Source organism: Patiria miniata, unplaced genomic scaffold (assembly GCF_015706575.1).
Source record: "Patiria miniata isolate m_02_andy unplaced genomic scaffold, ASM1570657v1 HiC_scaffold_7, whole genome shotgun sequence".
Taxonomy (NCBI): domain Eukaryota; kingdom Metazoa; phylum Echinodermata; class Asteroidea; order Valvatida; family Asterinidae; genus Patiria; species Patiria miniata.
In genome coordinates, this window is record NW_024037074.1 from 8,764,607 (window position 1) to 8,777,333 (window position 12,727).

Below are 12,727 nucleotides of genomic sequence, written 5' to 3' on the forward strand. Positions count from 1 at the left end.
CCCCCCATGACCTCGGCCATCGAGTGACGAACAATTATGAAACTTGGTACATGCATAGAACAACATAACATGAACAAACCCAAGAAATTTCATGACTATGGGTTAAAGGGTTTTGGAATTACGGCTAATTAATTATTCATAAGCACGTATGGTAATTCAATTGTGTACACTACGTATATGGGGAAATTCAGTTTTGACGGAGGGTAGCGCCGAAAATATTTCGCTGCGCGGCAACCTGTGGTTCGAATTTTGTTTTTGGTATCAAAAGATGTGCAAGACTCGAGGCTAAAAAGTCAGGACAGCTCAGGCCGTGAAATAAATAATTGTTTTCAAGAGTATCGCGGAAAAAGTTGAAAGAGGGAAAATCCGCCCCCCCCCCCCCCCTTTTAGGGCCTAAATATGACCAACCCTTTAGTGCCTGGCATCTAAATATGAAATGTTGTAAAGTGTCCTCTGCAGTACCACACTCGCACAGGGTGTTTGTCGGTTGAGGAAAATCCCCACTTCTTTTGGTGCGAGCCACTCCAGAGCGGAGGTGATTTAAGCACCTCCAGGTCTTCCATCCTGCATTGGATCCTGCAGGTAAGGCTTCTGCAGGCTTGATTGGCATCTCATGTAGTGGGGGAGACGCCACCAGTCTGGTCAACCCAGGAGGCACACACTTGGGTCTTAATAGCAGGGTTGATCGCTTTCAGGTGACTCACAGTGAAGCACTGCTGTGACTGGTCAATAACATCGGTCAACGTCTTCCCTTGGGGGACCGTTCCTTTGAAGACGTACTCTACTCTGCCTTTGAATACTACAAAGAAACGATGGTTCTTCAATGGAACACCAATAAACTGGATAAGGGTCAGGTCTGCTGTCATGTCCAGGATCTTCTGAAGGAGTCAGCAACGGTTAACACTGTCAAAAGCAGCTGTAAGATCAACAAAGACAGCGCCGGTGATATATTTTTTCTGATGGAAGCGGTCCTTAATGTACTGAGTGAGGTTTAGAAGCTGTCCCGTTGTAGATTTGCCGGGACGGAAGCCTGCCTGCCTGTTCCTGTATCAGTTGTTTCTCAATGAAGAGGCAAGAAGGTTGAGGAGGAAATATTCCAGCAACTTGAATGTGTGACTTTGGGACGATAAGTTTTGACATGCATTGGGTCTTTTCCGGGTTTTAGGAGGGCGATGACCTTCGACTTTTGCCACACTTTAGGTATTGTTTGTGTGGCGAGGCAGGTGTTGATGAGCTGGAGTAACCAATTTGAGGCGTTTGGTCCAAGATGTTTCAGTTCTTTGGTGAAAATGTTATCCAGTTTGGTTGATTTCCTGTTCTTTATTTATGCCAGTCGCAAGTTCATTAGCAGAGAAGGATTTGATGAAGCCAATAAGGTCGATGGCGGGGTCTTTCTGGCGGAGCTTGGCTTTCGGTCGCTTATCAGGAGAACGTGGCACTTTACCATTTAAATAGCAGTTGTTGTGGGCTATTTGGTTGGCGGTGATGTTACAATGCTGTTCACTTGGCTGAGCTTTTTTTTATATTATACTCCAGGCTTGGAGGCCATATTGGCTTCTTGGCCATATTGGTGGTTACCACAGGGGTTTGCCACAAGCTTTGAAGCTGTTCTGATATGGCTGTTATTAATTCCTCCTCAGATGAGATGGTATCGACAGCAAGAGAGTCGTTTTCATACATGCGTCTCTATTTCCTGTAAAGTTCAGCACTACGGGATGCTGCTAGGCCTGGGATGTAATCAGTGCGGCAGCCCGTAGGGATGTTCTTGCACCACCACATCAACAAACCGGTGTCATAGTATTCAGGGGTTGGATCAATGTCAGCTAGATGGTGTTTGAGCTCATTGGTGAAGCCTTCACAGTTGGCCTTACTAAGTTGAAACAGCGGTGGAATGGAATTGTTGCAAAGAGACAGCAGCAGTCACTTTGATTCCAATAGGGCGATGTCGGGTCTTTGGAATGGGGTCAAGGACCATCTTGTTGCTAAGTGAGGCGATGTTGGAGCTCACAAGGGCTAGAGCAGGGTTGAAACTTTATCTCCAGCCGCCACTATGGAAAAACTTCGACAGTTTCGCATTGTGCATGCATGCAACTGTAAACTCAACAAAAAAGAGGAAATTCCTAAATTCAGAAGACTTTGTACAGTGATTTTCAATTTTGAATGGCAGAAATGAGAATAAAAAAAGAGGAAATCAGCTGATCCGAGGAAAAGTTGCATGCCTGATTGTGAATAAGGCTCAGTTGACTTGCTTCGGCCAGCGATTCAAAAGCGTCGACGTCTGTGCTGGAATGATAGCCAATGATGCTGCTGTGGCTATTAAATCGCCGATAATTATGCGTGGCTTGGGCTGTTTTGTAGATTGTGGCGGTGGCATTAGGATGGAAGACCTGGAGGTGCTTAAATCACCTCCGCTCTGGAGTGGCTCGCACCAAAAGCACCATGAAGAAGTGGGGATTTTCCTCAACCGACAAACACCCTGTGTGAATGCGGTACTGCAGAGGACACTTTACAACATTTCATATTAAGATGCCAGGCCCTAAAGGGTTGGTCATATTTTGGCCCTAAAAGGGGGCAGATTTCCCCCCCCCCCCTTTCAACTTTTTCAGCAATACTCTTGAAAAGTTATTTATTTCGCGGCCTGAGCTGTCCTGACTTTTTAGCCTCGAGTCTTGCACATCTTTTGATACCAAAAACATAAAAATCGAAACACAGGTTGCCGCGCAGCGAAATATTTTCGGCGCTACCCTCCGTCAAAACTGAATTTCCCCATATACGTAGTGTACACATTTGAATTACCATATGTGCTTATGAATAATTAATTGGCCGTAATTCCAAAACCCTTTGACCCATAGTCATGAAATTTCTTGGGTTTGTTCATGTTAAGTTGTTCTATGCATGTACCAAGTTTCATAATTTTTCGTCACTCGATGGCCGAGGTCATGGGGGGGGGCGGAATCTGCGTGAGATGGTCAAAACAACCCAGCCCTTTTCGGGCAAAAGTGACATTTTCCCATGTTTTCTTCAGGAAAACCCATAAATACATTAATAATAACATTTATTATTATGGAGAAACTCTCAACCAAATACAATATGTGCTCACTTGCCTCGAAAATCTTCGCAAACCCTTCCGAAAGGCAAATTTTAGGTGAAAATGACCCATGAACTTTGACCTCAGGTCAAGGTCACTAAAGGTCAATGGAAAAAATGGCAACATCAATTTTCTTGTTCTCAGGACTCATAAGATTACATTTATAATGGTTGCCATAAATTAACATGACATGCCAACGGAAGTACATTGGCCCCCCCACTAGCAGGTGAAAGTTGCGTTTTTTACATATTGCTGATACTTGATCGCTCATGGATAGATGGCAGTCGAGGATTACACCTAGATTTCTGCACTTGGAGGATGACTGAATTACAGTTTCACCAATGACGATGCGGTAATACTGTGAGTAATCGTTTTGGCTGACAAAGTGTGCAATTGAGAGTTTTTTGGTGGGGTATGCCTGAGATCAAAATCACTTGTGAAATGCGATCAAAACCTCGGTTTGCTCCATAATTATACTCCCCCGATCAGTCTGCACTATTTTGGAGCTATACGGCACTATTTTGGAGCTATTTTACGGCGGGAAAAAGACTGTTAATAGTAGTAGTAGAAACATTTATTCAATGTTGCCATTTCCACACAATAAAATGTTACAATGCCGTGTAAACATTATTATACAGAATAAAATGCAATGAATTATGTAATTGTGTATTTACGCTTACTTGAACAGAATGCTCGTAAAATGAGGATTTTGTTTTAAAATTAATATTTAATTATGGTTTTCCCAGTTACTTCAACAATTGTATAATATAGCATTCCTTGGAAAGATACTTTAATGTCGTTCCAGAACGTCGTTGGGCTCCATTGTTTATTCCGAATTCGAATGTAATTCCTATTATGTCTCCAGTGTAATTCGCAAATATAATATAAAGCATTCAGATTCGTCCACGTTTCGGGAAATTCGTCTAATGTGGAGATAGGTGTTGAATTAAAAAAACATGCTTTATTATTTTTTTAATTTGTTATTCGTAGTTTCGTTTCCTTTCGTTTCCTTTCGTTTCCTTTCGTACTTTCGTTTCGTTTCGTTTAGGTATATGTTCTGATACCTTTATATTTGCGGGCCGCGTTCCTGTACTTCTGTCAGAAGTCAGCACAGTTAATCAAAAGACATCGTCGGCAATGTTTTTTTTTAGTTTTTTTTATTTTCGTCTTTAAATCTCTTCGTACATTTCTGTTACTGAATATATTGTAGTAAATTTTGTAATAAATTGTGTGTAGGGCCTACCTATATTTCCTATGAATCCCAAGTAAAATTAATGCAATAAATTAATGCAAAATTATATTGAGCATTATTTTCTCTCGCCCATTGTTGAAAGTCTCGAACGAGACGATGATGGATCCATAATTTTACCTGATTTCAGTGTTCCTTTTTTTCTTCAAGAGAGAAAATTTATTTTGTCTGACAAGTCTTGCTTTCTGGTAGTAGGCCCTACTTTCAAACCTGTGAAATCATTGGCTGTTCTTGACTAAACTAATCACTCTCGCAAAACACAGCATTGTTAATATTGTTTGTAAAAAATAATGAGGAAGTTTGAGGGGAAAAAAACAATGACTATACCGGTACATGTTTTTGAACATTTTGAAATAGGCCTATATACCTTTTGTCCGGAACAGCAATGTGTTTACAATCTATCCAGTTCCCTTTCCCACACAGTTCCTGAATAAATTAACCTCGAAAAAAATACACTTTTTTGTAAATTTCAGTTGCCAGTAGGCACTGAGAGCTATGGGTTTATTCTAATAAACTGTTATGTTGAGAAATTGACTCCTACTTTTTTCACTTTAGTCATGAAATTTCTTGGGTTTGTTCATGTTATGTTGTTCTATGCATGTACCAAGTTTCATAATTTTTCGTCACTCGATGGCCGAGGTCATGGGGGGGCCGGAATCTGCGTGAGATGGTCAAAACAACCCAGCCCTTTTCGGGCAAAAGTGACATTTTCCCATGTTTTCTTCAGGAAAACCCATAAATACATTAATAATAACATTTATTATTATGGAGAAACTCTCAACCAAATACAATATGTGCTCACTTGCCTGGAAAATCTTTGCAAACCCTTCCGAAAGGCAAATTTTAGGTGAAAATGACCCATGAACTTTGACCTCAGGTCAAGGTCACTAAAGGTCAATGGAAAAAATGGCAACATCAATTTTCTTGTTCTCAGGACTCATAAGATTACATTTATAATGGTTGCCATAAATTAACATGAAATTTCGACGGGAACCCAAATCTGCACATTGGCCCCCCTACTATAAGGCAAACCCAGTAAAGCTGGCCACAAAGTGCCCAACATTCTATTCAATCGATTCATAATGGCTATTTGCTGAAGTTTATCGTGCATGTGGCCTACGGACCCATTCATTGGCGTTAACACGGGGAAATCATTTTTTTTGGCCTAAGACTTGAGCAAGTCTAGTATACAAATATTGAGTGGCTCAGAGTGGAATGGGAGGAATATTATCGCAAGGTAAAATCTGGACTTTTCCATTTCACGAGGCGAAGCCGAGTGAACTGGAAAAGTCCAGATTTTACCGAGCGATGATATTCCTCCCATTTCACAATTGAAAGCCACTCAATATTTGTTTTATATAACTGACATATACATCCTTGTCGTTTGGTAAACAGCAAGAATAACATCTGGCACGTGATGGTGAATTGACCACTGAACGTTCGGCTCTCGATCATGAATATGTATGAGGTATAGTAATTATTAATGATTACAAAAATATTATTTGATTGTTGAAAATTCAACATTATCAACAAAACGCTACAAAAAAAATGCCTTCTTCTTAATATGTAATGAGAGTGTTATGACATTTTTTGTGGGGAAAAAAACTGTTGCCAACCACGGCTTCATTAGAATATTTTTTTAGATATACATGTAACTTTTGTTCATGAGCTCGGCGGATGGGTTTAGGCCTATTTACCGGTGTGCACCCTTTGGGGACCGGTGTCACATGAAAATCCGACTCCTATGAAAATCGGACCCCTTTTCCCTATTATTGGTTAATTCTTCTCATGTGACCGGTCACTCTCCTAATTATCATATTTACGCATGCGTGGTATTACCAACGAGTCGGAATTTCATAGAAACCTAAATTCACGCTACACCGGCTCACCGGCAAAAGTTTTGTCGATGGAGCGCCCTCTGTCGAAATGATGAAGCACAAAATACAGGGGCGTGGCTAGCTCCGTGCGCGCGTTTATGGTATACTGTTGATATTCAGCATTGACGGCATCAGTGCGATCAAGCGAGCTAAGTAATCACCGTTCCGTCTGGCCCGAGAAGTAATTCCTGAAATAGATCTGCATTTAATAGGCCCAAGATTGGAAACTTGGCAGGCAGGCACGCAGCATTCGTCATGGAGCTCGCTTGCGAGTGATCGCAACAATTAATCCTCGCATTTGTCATACATGGAGCAATTAGATCGAAATGAAAGCCATCAAACTATTGACACTGGGGGAAATGACACTAATGCAAAGATCGAGAAAATGATGAATAGGCCTACACGTTGACACTCATACGGGAACTTATAATGAAATCGTGCGTTTGAAACTTGTTAGGTGACCTCTCAAAACGAGGTTTTCTTCGGAAGGCGAGAACAGTAAATTCCATGGGGACTTACGGAGGCGAGCACAAAAGCTCGAATAAATGTCAGAGAATGATAAATATAACAATCTACATGTAATAAGATTTGAGGCTTTACATGGTGAAGATACTAAATAATGAAAGGTTTGCGGAAACACCATGTGCGAATAATTTCTCAACTAAGAGAATGGTTCTGAAAAGAACCAGAGGTATAAACTCGACGTTCTGGTCAGTATGCTCTGACCGTCTTCAGTAAGCTCTGACCATCTACATGTATATAGAATATTTAGTTTTCGCACGTATCGCCAATTGATTATCCACACCATCCATCCAACATAAAACACTATATAGTGTGGACGAATTTGTTCCAATACTACTAACACCTACTTCATTGTCCATGTGAATTACTACCAAACACCCATCCTGGGATAAACGCTTTTGTTCACAATCCGATAAGCATATTTAACTCAAAAATTCACGTGCGATATTTTGACAACTGTCGAGCTTTTTTATTCATTATGCGGTTGCCATAGGAAACGTATAAAAAGAAGAGCTAATAATAGCGGATGGTTTGGGCCCAAACAGGAAATACTGTTCTTTTACTATAATGTGTTACATTGTTGGCCGCAATATCCTTTACGTACTGTCTGGATACTTATTTCCGCCGGGGTTATACACAACAGGCCACTTGTTTACCTATTTACAATGATCTATTTATCATCATGACGCATACCTGTTTTTTTCTTTGAGAGGATACATTTTAAGTACAAGGTCTGTTAAAGCAAACATTCGTTCTTTGGTATGATGGAGATATGTCGCTTTTGATTTGTAAGCTGTCTGCTTGAATATTTACTTTAGAATATCCAGCGATGCATATGTCTATTTTCAGACAGTGGTACTTCCCTTGCGAGATACTAAGCCAAGTTCTTTAAAACAATACAGTCAAGTGTACCTTCGTATATCGTGTGTCGTAGTTTGTTTACAATCGAGCACACGACTGGACACAAATGCTTTCAGCCTGGCATTTTTTCCCTGCATTATATGGCAACAAGTATCTCAGGTTTGGAAAGGGAGGCAAACTCTGATACTTTTATCGGTCAAAATTATATGTTCTTTTACTTATTTATTTTTTAAGGTAAAATTTCTTCTGATTGTGATAAGATGTTGTTCAAGTTTCGGTTTTTTTTATTTTTTATTTTTATTTTGTTTTTTTGTTACCAAAGTTCGACTTTTCCATGACAGAACGATTTTTTCAACCAGCTGTAAATTAAAAAATAATTAAGTACCAGTTGAATGAAATGTATTTCAGTTTTTTTGCCTTGACATTAAATTTCACAGTCAGTCTGCTGGTATTATTCTTATTTTTAGGGTTTATCCTCGCCAAAATGACTTCTCGTGATTACAGGATTACTGATATAATCATGGCATGGCGTGCATGATCCCGTTGGTCATTAATAAAACATGTTTTTTTAAAATTAAAGCAGGCATCGCTGCAAATCATTGTTTCCACGTATGAATAAATAACTTATGTTGTCACCACCAGTAACTTTGGGCGCTGTGGTCCAATGGTTACAGTGTTCGACTCGTGTGCCGTGGTACACGGGTTCGAATCCTGACCGTGGGAACATGGTGCTTGTGCTCTTGAGCAAGGCACTTTACCATTATTGCTTCGTCCTTCGGATGGGACGTAAAGCCGTAGGTCCCGTGTGTTGTGTAATGCACGTTAAAGAACCCAGTAACACTTGTCGCTAAGAGGAGGGGTTTGCCCCGGTGTTTCTGGCAGTGGCAGCAATTATGCGCCGCAGCACCTAGCAAAAAGGTGCTACATAATGGGTCTCATATGTTCATATACTTCATTTACCTGGCTTTGGTTGCATTCTCCCCCAGCGCTTTGTATCCTCTGGCAAAAAGCGCTATATAAATACAGTTATTATTATTATTAACTATGCAGACATTTGATTCACCTTTTAACACGTCCAGCCATGGTTATGACGCACGCATGAAGATAATTCCATTTTCTCTTCAACACAATGTCACAAGTATCAATAAATATGCATCTTTCATGTACTTCACAAGGAATTCAATCAGGACCAAGGGCACTCGACGGCATTTGGATTCCGACAAGTCAGTAGATAGACATATACCATTTGATGCTTTGAACTGTAGCCATGCATCTCTGCGATGCATGCTTTTGTTCACATAGACATGAGTAGACTTTTTGAGGATTCACTGTTAATGAATTGAAATGGAAAACGAAACCACAAGGACGGTTGCTTAATTCAATGGGTCTATGTGTAGCGCAATACGCGAAAACAAAAGACACATTTAAAACAAACGTCAATTTAATCAATCGAATGAGGCAAACGTGAGGTAACCGTCAGATCCGAAATGGGCCTTACTCACGAGTCGGCCATATTGAATTGAAAGTTAGGTAAAATCTTAATTTTTAAAACTTGCGAAGAGAAATGAAAGCAACTTAATGTATAATAAATTCCAGTCTGCTTCAATGAATAATTTAACATTTGTAATTAAACATTCCCTTATGTTTAAAGCCATATTTTAAAAAAAAATGATAGTAAAAATCAGGCTGCATTGAGCGTGCATAAAAAGTCTGGCGCCATCCCATTCAACAGTTAACAATTAATGAAATACATTCAGGGTACTCGACAAAAATGGCCAACTCGTGAATAAGGCCCACTGGACACAGCAAAAACTGTGCAATTAAACACTTTTCTAAACACTTTCTTGCTAATACTTCAGATTTGTATCGAATCTTTAAAGGAAAGAATGTTGCATCTTGACGCCACTGTTTTCATCATATATTATCTTAATGATGGTCATCCATTTCAAAAATGTTGAAAAGACATTAATCTGGGACGGACAAACATTTCCAGTTTTGTTAGAAAATACTTTGAAAATGCACTCAGCTCTCCGTAGACTTGAACACAACCAAAGAAGTGACGTCTGGATACTAAATTCTTTCCCGTTTAAATATTGAATAATAAGAGTATTGATGGATTGCGTTTAGCAATTGAACATTGATGTTTAGAAAAAGACACGTTAATGTTTAGCCTCTAAACATGTTTACCAAGTGATAACAAGCTCGTGTTTAATTGCTAACACAATTTTTGGAGTGTAGCCTAGCCGTGAAGAACATTCCATATTTGCACAGCTGAAACATGAAAACGGGGTCAATCGTTTGTAGAATGATTTTGCAGGATTTGTTTAAAGGTTTGTGTGTCACGGTTTATCTAAAGATAGATAATGCATTTCCGTATACCAAGGTTTTGGTTTGGAAAAGGAAATTAACCCAGTTACACATGCGAGGCTTTTTTTGAACGGATATGTGTTGTTATACAAATAACGAATGTTTGTGAGTGCGATGGTAAGAATAATTTCATGAGTTGACAGATTGAATGTTCTATTCCACGAGGCGAAGCCGAGTGGAATAGAACATTCAATCTGTCACCGAATGAAATTATTCTTTCCATCGCACGAACGTAAAACATTCGTTATTTGTTTTATACAACACCTGAATAAATTCTCGTCATTTGATTGGTAAATTATAAACTACAATTTATTTTGATTTTAAAGATGTTGAACTACCCCTTCACGAAAATGTTTGAACCCAACGCTGTAGCGCTGGCTCTTTGGAACAATACGCGCTACGCTGAACGCGCACACCAGCATGCATTTTGCACGCAAATACCGCGTCATGGAACAAGCGCAAAGTGAAACGGTATAACGCATGGGTATAACGCATGGTCGCACCGTGCATTATACCGAATAATAATATGTCACGTGATCTACAATTCACCAATCAGATGACGGGGATTTATTCAGGCGTTGTATAAATGTGACTAATAAATAGAATGGTGTACTATTAAACGAGACCGATCCAGTAAGCCCCGCCCACTGCGCACGTGGGCAATTAACATGTGCCCCTCTCCAATACCATGCACCAGCCGCGCGTATCAGCCGCGCGTATCATACGCGCGTGTATGCATGTCGGTCTTTTGTGCACGCATGTCGGACATAAATCACGTCTGTGATTGGTCATAACACCACGGGGCGGGCTTATATTGGAGCTGTCTAAATAAGAACTTGTGGTTTTAAAGATCACAACTCAATGTGGTCAACATACTAATTAGTAATACCTGGTACAATGCACGTACACCAATTAATAGTGAGGTTGGAAATCGTATATGAATATGCTGCGCTTGGTCATCATGACTTTAAAAAGTACACGACTGTATGTGTTTATTGAATGAACAGAAATCCTTATAACTAGAACTGTGTACTGAATTCCACTGGTGACCTGAGGATTCATTTTAAGCGGTATATCCTTGTTTTGTTTGTATAAATTGGTTAAAGTCACGTATTAGACTCCGGGCAATTTCCAGGAATATCAGATGTTAAATTTTAAAAAAAAATGTGTTTTTCCTTGATTTAATATAAAAAAAATCAATTGAATTCCCAGTAAAACTGCCGAATCCATTTTTGAGATAAAGTTACCACGAATTCTTCTCGTGCAGCGATTCATTCTTGAAACATTAATTGAAGTCTTATGGCAATACAAGGCAGAAACGGACCTTAAACGTTACAGGTACTCGAAGAGGGTCTTCTTTGTTGTTTTAAGTTACAGTTATAAGTTTAAGACAAATTAATAAAGCTACATTGCAATTACCAGACCGACTTAAATGTAAACCAGATCCAGCACTTGAGGACATACAACCCTCGCCCCTAACCAACAAAACACATGCATAAACATACTACCGACAACAACAGACAAGTAGACAGACCACATGACTAGCTGACCAACTGCAGACCACCGACTGACAGACTGACAGACATACAGATAAATAACAAACATACCACCGACATAGAAATGACTCGATGTAGACCATATATAAGTACAGTATGTGTATGTCAATAACTATCCAAAAAGAACGAACAAGCCAAGTTGCAAGTATAATAAGTGTCAAAAAGCTGAAGCCTTTCACTGTTAAAGAAATGGTCACCACGCATGCGCGTATGTGACAGGAAGGCTGTACTCAACCGGTGAACAATGCCGAGAAAGGACTTCATGCTTGACACGAACTTTTGGTTTCGAAGATCACAACTCAATGTGATTACCTGATCTAATGCACGTATGTCAATAATTATGGTCAGGTTTGGAATTAATATGCTCGGTCATGATATTCGTCGTTAAGCCCCGGTTGATGTGGCATCGACGGGAATTTGTTTCATCTCAAGGAGAAAAGAGATTGCTTTGCTGCAGCATAAATATGAATATAATATATTGCCAATATCACAACGTGCACTAAAATATAGTCAAACGTATTTCAAGTTGTCATGCATCTCAAGACATACAGCAGACTTACTGTCGGCTGTTACTTTTGTTATAGACGTTTTGAATATGTGAATTCTTTGCAGTTGTCCAAACAATTATTGAGACAATGGTCACTCAACAAATGGAATTAAGACAATGGTCACTCAACAAATGGAATTCACAATAATTTTCTGACGTATCGAGGGGATTTAAATGAAATCGGATTTTGCCCGGTATTCTTTGGAAAAAAACAATAAATATTTAAAATGACTACAAAATCTGTTTATTGAATAAACAGAAATCCCGACACCTTTCTATGGAATTTCACTTTCAATTTGAGCAGGATTTGTTGTGCGGAATTTCCTTGTATTTCAACTTAATTGAAGCCATGTAATACTCCGGGTAATTCCCAGAAAATTTCATGTAAAGTTAAACAAAATTATGTGGTTTTTCCCTTGATTTAATAGAAAAATAATTACATATAATTACGTTGAATCAATTGAATTCCTAGTAAAAGTGCCCAAGCAATTCCTGAGATAAAGTTCCCACGAATTCTTCTCGTGTAGCGATCCATTAATGTCGGCCTTTTAACACAAGGCAGAAACAGAACTTACACGATGCAGTTATCGCAGAGAGTGTTCTGCAATTTAAATTTATTGAAAACGAATGCACAAAGGCTCACTCATACCTATCCAAGCA